Source organism: Diadema antillarum, unplaced genomic scaffold, assembly GCF_040938485.1.
Source record: "Diadema antillarum isolate AM-2024a unplaced genomic scaffold, OU_Dant_1.0 seq00001316_RagTag, whole genome shotgun sequence".
Lineage (NCBI taxonomy): Eukaryota > Metazoa > Echinodermata > Echinoidea > Diadematoida > Diadematidae > Diadema > Diadema antillarum.
In genome coordinates, this window is record NW_027272088.1 from 162,955 (window position 1) to 174,288 (window position 11,334).

Consider the following 11,334-nt stretch of genomic DNA (forward strand, 5'->3'; position numbering starts at 1 on the left):
CCTCGGGGATTCATTGTCGAGGCCTCCTTTTTTTATCGCCTACAATACGGATTTCTCCGCCAGACTGATCCCGTGTCGTCTGATACAGCGTATTCTCAGTGGGTAAGCTTCCGTTTCAACCGCCAGCAATGCGATATCGCTGCGGTTTTTTCGCTGGTGCTGACGTGAAATGAGCCGTTACCATATTGCGTGATGTGTCAGAATATAATATGGCTGCGGTCGATGATCCATTCTGCAGCCAATAATGACAATAATACGGGCAACGAGGAACTGATTTGATAATTTTGCCCTGTGATGACTGTCCGAAGCTTTGTATACAGATGATAAAATTGTATTGCAGCGGCACTGATTGAATTCCTACACTATACAGTAAATGCAACGGTCTTATCAAAAGGAGTGAGATTCCAGCTTTTGCTTTTTTTGCGGTTTATCAAATTTGATGAGCAAATTCAGACACTGTCACAAGAAAGGCGTTTCAGCGTTTTCCGTTTGTGACTTAATGAACTTATGATTTTTCATACCCAACGTTTCAGTCAACACCCGAGGATGAAGAACATTCATTCCCCTGAAGTTGTTCAACCCTTCGTCATCATGTACACGATATGCACCACTAATACAACCATTCTACTCATCAATACGACGTTGTGTTAAAATTTTCAGTAAACTCTCTTAAGAAATTACGTCAACTACTGTATAGAGCACGTCCCCGGCCTACCTTTGCCCAAGGTTGGCACGGCACGGCAGTAAGTAACTAATGTAAACCCAGCTACTATTCTATGAATAATAATGGGGAAATATCCAACAGAGCTGAAAATATATCGCAATGAGAACACATTCGAAATGTAGTATGAAGACATCAAATAGTATAGATCCATCAGTCACGTTAATAGTGTTCTTGCTATCAGTAATTGTTATGTAGTTGTACAGATGTGTATTCCAAACGCGTTTTCAAGAAATACATAACAGAAAGGAAATAAAATAACATGGTCACCTCTGTTGTTGTTTTTGTTTTTCCACTTGTACGAAAGTCCCTGCTACGGAATACCAAAACACAACAACTTCAAAATGGGACGTTTGTGTCATCGGTACGTTCATTGAATTCGTGATTACTGTCGTGTCATCAAGCGCTGTACATTCATCAAGTCAAAATGTAAAGGAAAAAATTATAAGCAAAGAATCCACCACCGTAGAAGCTGATGCTCTGAGGCGCTGTCTAATAATATATTCGAGCGCGTAATCTCCAACGCTCTTCTTTGGACGCTCGCTTTATTTGGTTTGCGTCCAATTACATTGTGACAACCCCTTGGAGGTACGTACTAACCACAGTGCGTTTTGGGTCATTCAGTGGTATATATGAAAATGTCATGCAGGAAAGACGAGCAAAAGAAAAGATCCATCATAAAAAAAAAAAAGATTTACGAGTGCAGTTTCAGACGGAAACATCAAAATTTAAACAGAAATTCTACTCCAGTAAGAAGAGGGAGATGATCTCTCGTGCCCACAAGAGAGCGACACGCTCATTATAATATCTACAAGAAAGTACGAAAGACCGCGCTAGACGAGAACTTTAACTGGATAGCATTGTGCAGAAAACACAAAACACACAACACAGTGAAGACGATTTTTTTTTTAATCATGACGCACAGGTCCTAGAAAGCGGGGCATAGGCCTACATACCACTGAGGATTTGTTCAATGTGTATGCAAAAGTAACACAGCCCTCCTACAGTTGATACGGTGAAAAGAAATATCATTTGCTAGATTTTACTTGATTCCTGCAAAATTCATCTCACGTGAACAATGACCTTGAAAGTAATGAGCACCTTGGTAAATCAAACGTTTACTACTCAGAATATTCGCTTATCTTGTTGGAAATATGACTCAATTCTCTATTTTCACACCAAAGAAAACCAACGACTTATTTTAAGGGGAGTGACAATATGTATATATATTTTTTTTTCATGAAAGTGTTGTATTTGTCGATAATTTACGGCAACCTTTTGTCATTTTTGTTCACCATTTCTTTTCACGACAGTAGCACACATTACGATAAATTTGTAACATATAATATTATGGTAAACGCACACAATCATCACGATATTTCAGAGTATCGGATGAATTCATGATAAACAACGTATATTATACGGAAATGCACATCAGGGAAAAATATTGCAATCGTGAAATCCACCGTTACATGAAATGTTATGATAATCACATTTTTAAATGTTCTGATTTTTTTTTTCATACGACGTACATATGCTTTAACATAATAAATATGTCACCCTGTTTGTTTCACTGGTAAGAATATGTCAGGGATAGTGCCTGGGACATGCACTGAAGACTCGATATGACTTTTTGCTCGGGAGACTGCACCTCCCGATATACGTCAAAAGCCTGCCGGCACAATACGTACACAAGCGTCTCGATGTAAAGGCAGAGACCGTGTTCGACAAAACCCCTTCCAGCATATTGTCTTTTTTGACTCATTAACGACACCATAGCCAATTTCCTGATGTGGAGGGGGTTCATATTTCAATTTTTGTCAGGGCTACTTAACGCAATTACGTGGAGAGCTCTCATCTGACTCGAGGCTGGTGGCAAAGCAAAAAGAAGGGGAACTCAATTTGCAATTACCGTCTAGGAAAAACATGTTCATCAAAGAATTAAAATAAAAATGTGAAAAATGGATTCGGGGGAAAAATAAGAAATGTTCCCCATCTTGATTTTAATCATGCAGAGTTTCATAGTAAACATCGTTGCAATTATTCCGGTTTGAAAGAAAATGTTAATGTCATTCAACGTTCGTTGAGGGAAGTTTTGTACCTTTCAGGGCGTAACTTCTCTCATCAGCGGGGTCACAATTGCGTAATGTCGGTCGCCATGGCAACCGCTATACACTCCATAATGACTGTGGGACGTAATGGAGTTTCACTACGAAGAGGGACTTAGACAACCTTTGTGATTTATGAGTAAAAGATGACTATAAAGGAAGATGACTATAAAGGAAGAGGAAAAATGAGAAGGGATCTTCATTGATGGGGAGGGGGATAGGGCGAAAATAGACGGCTCCTTTTTGGGACTCGATCACAGACGCGACGGCATAATACGTCAGTGGACGTTTATAACTACTGTCTTCTTATATTGGAACCATTGAGCAGATGACGTACGTCATACTAAGTGAGTAGTATGCTTGTGGAAGAAAGAGAGAGAAAGAGAGAGAGAGAAAAGAGATAACCCTTGTTAATGGAGACGTAATTGAGAGTTCGGTTATTTAAGTTACAGTTCCAGATATTACAGGAATAGCCACAGGAATAACGAACTGTAATACATTGAAGTCATGGCGCTGAATTCGTTTCACATCTTAGTCAGCCTTAGTCACTGTATTAAAGTCTAACCAGCACTCATTTTGCTTCAATTAAAGATGTTTAACCGCTAACCTGAACCATCACATTTTTTGTGCTCATTTTGTTGATTATCATGAAGTGTATATGACTTTATTTCATTTAATCTAATCTAATTTCATTTCATTCTCAAGTACATTACATTCATGACGGATAAATAAAATTTCAAAAAACAAACAGAACCTCCTAAAGGATGAAAAGAACTTTCCGATAAAGTACTAAATTTTTGACAAAGAAAAGTTATAAACACATTGACTCCTCGGTAAAACCAGTTGGTGTGGGATCCTATTGACACTGGGCGGATATTAATTAACGCCAGCAATAGCAAATCAACACCATGTAGTGTCATCGTTGAATTAACACCAGAGCAGAGTCAAAAATACCACCAGCTACAGTGTCACAGTAACACCACGAAGTGCCAGGTGAACACTTTTCAATACTATCACAACATTATTTCGTCATCTGTCGGTGTGGTTCTTTAACACCCATGGTGCTAAATCTGGGTGCTGTTCGTTATTCCGAAGGTTCGCTATTCCGAAGGTTCGTTATTCCGAAGGGTCGTTAATCCGAAACACGCAGATTCCCTATACCTAGAGGTTTGTTAATCCGAAAATGAAAAAGGGTTCGTTAATCCGAAAATTTGTGGCGTTATTCCGAAGATTGGTTAATCCGAAAATGACATTCGGAACAATGAACCTTCGAAATAACGAATCTTATAGGAATAAAGAGCCTTCGGAATAACGAACCTTCGGAATAACGAGCTGTAACCCTAAATCTAATACCAATATTTTTGCGGTGTGATGTTCTCAGGATTGATGAAAATATTGACTCACACCACTATCAAACAAAACCAACAACGGCCATTTGTATTTGATGGAAAGAAGGTTCGAGAAATTGTTGGCATGATGATAAGGAGTCTGACTATCGTATCAACAGTTTGCAGCATCGAATCGGCAGGAGATGTGGCTAAGAGACGGTAACCAATATTACAGCAATAATGCGGACTGTCGTTTGGTAGACTAGCAACAACGGCTTGCCCTGTATTTCGGAGTAAGTTTACATTTCAAAATGCAATCACGGCACAGATCCATCAATCAAAATTTTTCTTCTGTAGCGGCCTCTCTCCTTTCCTCTCTCCCTCTCATTCACTCATTCTGTCTCTCTATCTCTCTCTCTCTCTCTCTCTCTCTCTCTCTCTCTTTTGGCATTTTCTATCTCCCTCCATTCTTTCTCCCCTTTTGGTTCTTTGTTTCATCCTTAAGATATCGCCCTCTTAGAGTTCTGAGGCGTTGTCCTCATATCATTACCTGAGGAGGGTAACATTTTGTATCTCAGGTCTGGAGAAAAAATAGAGGTGCAATGTCGGTATTCATGATGGACGATTCGCGTTCGATTCCCCACCCCCACATTTTTTTTTGAAAACCAAAATTACCGTTTCCCTTTAAAGCATGTCGTGGTATAGTACGAAACGTTCTGTTCTGTTCGACCAACAACATTTATTTCTGCAAAGGAAGGTTTGTCATGTTTAAATATGGGTAGATCATTTGCCATTGCTCCCAGATGCTATACAGTGATGCAAACCTACACTCGAAAGCACTGGTCTATAGGTGCAGATGTTCGTTATTCCGAAGGTTCATAAATCCGAAAATTAGATAAGGTTCATTCAGTCCGAAGATACGTTAGTCTGAAACACGCAAACTCCGTATAACTAGATGTTCATTATTCCGCAAAAGAAAAAAGATTTTTGTTAATACTCCGAGTGTTATTGCGTTATTCCAAAGGTTCGTTATTCCGAAGGTTTGCCGTTCTGAATATGTAAAAAGGTTATTTCCCCCCAAGATTCGTTGTCCATAATAATCAAATACGATTTGTTATTCCAGAGTGTCGTTAACGGAAAGGAAAATAAAAAGTTTTTTGTTTCAAAGGTTTGTTAATCCGAAATTGAAAAGGAGCTGCGCATTATCAAAGCTTCGGAACTACGAATATTATTTTGTTTTCGGATTAACTAACCTCCCATATCACGAACCTTCCGAATAACGAACTTTAGCATATATAGATATAAAGAAAAATAAACAGACCTATTCTTGATTAGCCGTGACTTCAGAGATGGAGTACTATCACTATATGCAAACGCAGAAAATGTCTCTTTACGAACTTGTACTCTTCAGTCTCAATCTCTAATCACAGGTATGATGGCTATTATAGCTATCATACATAGCTATGTATGGCTGAGAACGTTTATATAGTGTGATTACTTCACAATCATTATCAGTATTTGACTTACTTAGCATTATAATGAGCATTGTACTATTATATTTAATAGTATAATCGTGTAAGTATCATAATCATCGTCATTACCATCACTATCATAATTGTTATCAATATTATTGTTACAACTACAATATCCATTAGTATTATTGACATTGTTCCTATCATCATAACCATCATCACCATCATCATCATAACCATCATCATCATCATCATCATCATCATCACCACCATCATGATACCACCGCTATTATAACTACTATTAGACTTATTACTTCATCATGGAAATGATTTTGCGTATTTGATTCACGGATTGTTCTCCAGTAAAACGTACTTTAAGAGCGCCAGGTCTTACGCGCACTTGCCATGACAATACATTAACTGGCAGTTGTCCTAACCACATGTCAGACATGAAATCTGATGGTGAAATGAACATGCATCCTAATACATTCTGCCTCCTTGCCGACGAATCAAACCGGGCACTTCTATTCGGTCCTACGGGAGAGGGCTTACAGGGTTTAAACATTACGGTATATGACACGAGATAGAACGCAAACTTCAATGGAGGGAAGAGAACTGATGGGGGGAAAGCTTGAAGAATGAGGAAACCAGGGAATCTCACCGTCCAGTTTTTCTCTTTTTTTGTATATCTCTGTTTTTCCGAATGCTATGGTAACATGAGAATGCTAACTTTGCACGAGGTTGCGCACGGACGAGGCGCACGGGATGAGATCTCTTCCTATACCCCTCGAATGATAATATTTGCAGACTTTTACTCCATGCCACATGATCCGGCGCTGCACACAGACGCCTCGCAACGACTAGCGACTTGGAATGATGGATCCCACTAGCAATACCTCATAAAATGTAGTAATCAATCTCACTGTAGTCAAATAGCGCTCCAAATGCAGGTAGCAGAACATTGCCCAGTACTTGGTTACGCATGTGCAAAGCCGTATAAGCTACGCTTCCAGCATGTCCTTAGAGTCCGTTGTGTTGAACCAGTCTTTCGATGTATCAAATTTCGTGTAATTGCTGATCGTCGGTGGGTCTAGAACACAGAACGTTAACGCATCTCTCCCAAACATTAACCCTCACTAGTTATCACGTGCAGAACAGCATTAAATTAAATCTGATTGTGAGATAGTAGTGTAGGTTTGTATTTCCAAGAAAAATCAGTTCCTGTTTATCTCAAATTGAAAACTGCGTTGAGCAAGCTTGTGAACGACAGGGGAACCCATCATGTTACTCTTACTCGTATTGAAACTCTAAGATAGAAGTTTTATTTGAAAATTAGTACATGTATTGATACATTTGTTCTAACACCGTGCACGTGAATGGCCGGGGTGGTTAAGGAGGAGTATCTTACTCTATCTTGGCCATGTAAATACATGCGGTACGTTTTTGTATTGCTCTAGCCAGTGGTACAATCGTATTTTATATTGTTTAGTTTGGTTTATTTTGGCTTTCAATCAAATACAAATTCAAAACAAATTTCAAAGACATAAGGAATAACAAATGCAATGATTAAAATAATAAAAAAATATTACACAAACAGATTAGCATAAGCAACACTATTGTGCAGTAAGCATAATAGAACATGTAAGTAAGATAAATATATACATGGTATTCTTCCAGTAAATGTGAGAGATAACTGAACGCTGGAGACCGCCATCGTGATCGGATAAGTTGGAAATGGATGGGGCCTCACTCTAGGTAAAGATCAGGTACAAGATGCTGGCACCATCCATTGTTTCGCCATATATGATGATTGCAAATTCACACCGTAATTGTGATAACTGTATGACAGTCACTGAAATATGTGGTGATTCGTCAAAGAAAGTATAAGAATTGCATATGATAATTATATATATATATATATATATATATATATGAGATTAAAACCTAAAATGGCAATTAAAACGCTTTATCCTGGCGAGGAAATTAAGCGCATGTTTTAGAAACAAGATATATATATATATACATATATATATATATATATATATATATATATATATACACTGAAAGAAATTAGACTGAGGCGGACGTTGCTCTCGATCTCTCGCACTATATATATATATATATATATATATATATATATATATATATATATATACATACATATACATACCCAAAGGAAATATGTATCATGAATACACAAACAACATTTTGTTCCTATTACGTTCCAATCAAACAAAAGGAAATAGAAAAAGTGGCAGGCAGTGTGCCAATATCTATCGGTATGTATAAGATTGTTCAGAGAGGCGGGCAAACATGAAGTATAGAAGTATATTCATTCTTTCTTTTTTTTTTCTTTTGCTACATTGAGACATACCTGATTATGACTAGTATGAGTTAAGATAACCTATACGCACTTATCATGCATGTGTGTGCATCAAACAAAATAAAACGTTATGTCTATTCAAACGAAGATAACGTAAGAAGTATAGTGGGATCTGACAATGGGGACTGAGAAGCTTTACATGGACTCAAAACCGTGCTTTTGCGTTTTCAGTAGTAATATCATTTGGACATTATTATTGGATTTTGAGAATAATGCGCAAATTTTCTTTCTGTTTGTCTGTCTGTCTGTCTCTCTCTCTCTCTCTCCCACACACACACACACACACACACACACACACACACAATTTCACAAACGAACTCAAACTGTCATCCAATCGCCTCAAAGTCAAAGCCTGAGTGAGATGTACGTTTTGCAAATTGAAAAGCTCGAATTTTGCACGAGCACGTTTCGTCACCGGAGAACGTCTCTATGAATGTCTAAAATGTCGATTCGTTAGACATGATTCTATTCTTGAAACAACAACAAACACAAATCAACTGCCTCCTCCAAAACTGACAGCCACATTCTTGGTTGTTGTGTTGTCATACGATGAAGACAAATTATGGATGTGATGAAAGCCAAATTCGTTGTTATGACTACGCGTTAGTTATTCATATTTGTTGAGGGGCGCGACCCTCATTATGTGCCTACATTGCGGCGAGTTCGGCCTAGCGCCGGCCGGCGCATAATCTCATCAAATTTGTGGTAGAAAATTGCTGAGATCTACTCAAAGTATTCAGTTGTATAATGATTTTTTTTTCTCTTTGCACTGGTGCAGCTACTTGATCGGACTCGGTGACTTATAGTGTGAATGATGCAATAACATTTATGGCATCATTCTGGACTTAACCAAGGCCTTCGACACAATTGACCACGAAATTCTTCTCTACAAATTGAATCATTATGGTATATGTGGGAAGGCCTTGGAGTGGTTCAGAAGTTACCTGTCTGGTAGGCAGCAATATGTTTATTTAAATCATAATGAGTCGTCTTTAAAAAATATCTCATGCGGTGTTCCTCAAGGATCTCTATTAGGGCCCCTTCTTTTCCTTTGTTATATCAATGACATAACATATTCTTCTAAACTTTTGACTTTTATTTTATTTGCTGATGATTCGACTGTTTTGTTTTCTCATAAAGACCCCAAAATACTTTTTGAAACTGTTAATAAAGAATTGGTTTTTTTTTTCTAAAGAATTGGATTCAAGCGAACAAATTATCGTTGAATATACATAAAACTCATTACATGTTACTAGTATTTAGTAACTCTTCAGAAACTTTTTCTGGACAAATCGTTTTTGATAAAATACTTATAGGTCGTGTACATTCAACAAAATTTTGGGGGCTTTTTATTGACGATCATTTGAATTGGAACACTCATCTCGTTTATTTGAATAAACTGATTTCAAGAAATGCATGTGCTGTTTATATATTAAAGCAGTCTTTTCCAATTAAGATATTACTGGTGTTATATTCAACTATGATTTTGCCATATTTAGATTATGGAATATTAGCGTGGGGAAGCTCAGCTAGGATGAATATTGATAAGTTATCGGTTGTTCAAAAATGAATTTTAAGATGTGTTTATGGATGCAATTTATACACACATACTGATCCGCTTTTTCTAGATAGTAACATTTTTTAAAATAGAAGACTTGTATTCAATGAACTTAGGAGTTTTGATGTGTAATTTGAATAATTGTGTTTTGCCCGAAGTTTTGGAGTTTTTATTTAAGAAAAATAAAGAAATACATAGATAGCCCACACGACAGAGTGATATTTGTTATATATCGAAAACTAGATTACGAATATTACAGAGTACTTTTATTTACAATGGCCCAAAATTATGGAATTCTTTAGCTGGTGAAATACGACAAACTCCCGGTTGGTATACATTCAAACGTGAGCCTAAAAATATACTTCTTTCGCAATATTCTGGTGATAATATAAATTAATTTGATTTAGCAGATGATTTGAAATAATAGATACTGATATAGATTATTCGGCATGATTGCAGAACAGGTCTAAACATGGTTTTATTTTTAATTCTTTTCTCTCTTTATTCTTTCCTCTTGCAGCTGCAGGTACCGTCATTTACGTCTCCATGACGGTCTAGTTGCTTATTTCTCCTCTTCCTCTTTCTCATTCTCTTCTCTTGTTGCGTGTGTGTGTGTGTGTGTGTGTGTGTGTGTGTGTATGCACGCACTCTTGTCCAGGTGTACTTGCGAGCGTGCAGAGTGTGTGTGTGTGAGTGTAACAGCCTGTGTTGATTTTCTTTCGGGGAACCTACTCCTACAAGCATCTGCTTCTATGTAGGTTCCCCCTCCACACACAATTTTATTCATCCGTCATGAACATACCCTTGAGAATAATTTCAATTGATTTTGTGCTATGTAAATGCTTTTGTATATACTGAACTTATAACTTACAATTTATGTGTCATTTTACATTGTCATTGACGGATGTTGTAAACACAACACTGTATGATTTGTGTGGAAACCTAATAAATGAAATGAAATGAAATGAAATTATTGGACATAATAATCAGTATTCCGATAAATCAATGAATTGTTGCAATAACACGTTACACTGACTCTTATACCTTTGACAGACAAGGAAAATGGGTCAATGATATAACTTTTAAATCTCTGGTTACCGATGTGCCACAAATAATGCATGTATATCCTATCTGGCAGAAAACACAATGCCACATTTCAGCTTTCATTTCGAAAAATATAAACCAGCAAGACAAAACAAATACACATTAAAAAAAAAACCTTCTAAACACTTTACAACACTGCAAATTGCTTCCTTCTTTAGCCAGTATATCAAAATTCTGTTCCTTTGGCAACGCTCATCAAAGTTTGATCAAGATTTGAATCTTAACTAGCTATCACCGCATTTGTACATGGATGTAGTACTTACATAATACTAAATTGATCTAGACCAAAATCCATTATTTATTATTCATAACAGTACAACATTGCACGGTCTGTGGCTACTGATAACAACAAGGACATTAAAGCCGAGTTTTAGTCACGTTGAATTGCGAATCATGCAATCTTTAACAACTACTAAAAAACAGTTATCTGTCATTTGCGATGATTTAATGTAAATTACTGAGATTGATGATAGCTGTACAAAAATTGAGATAAAAGCTATAGTTACAGATCCACCTCCCTATAGCTGTGTACAAGCATGGGGGGGGGGGGAGAGAAAAAAAAAGGAACGGTTTGACGCTTTCACGTCCAATGCGTGACAGAAATTGAAGAGACGGCATTCATGTCGCGTCTGCTTTGATTCAATTTTCTTTTCTCCCAGC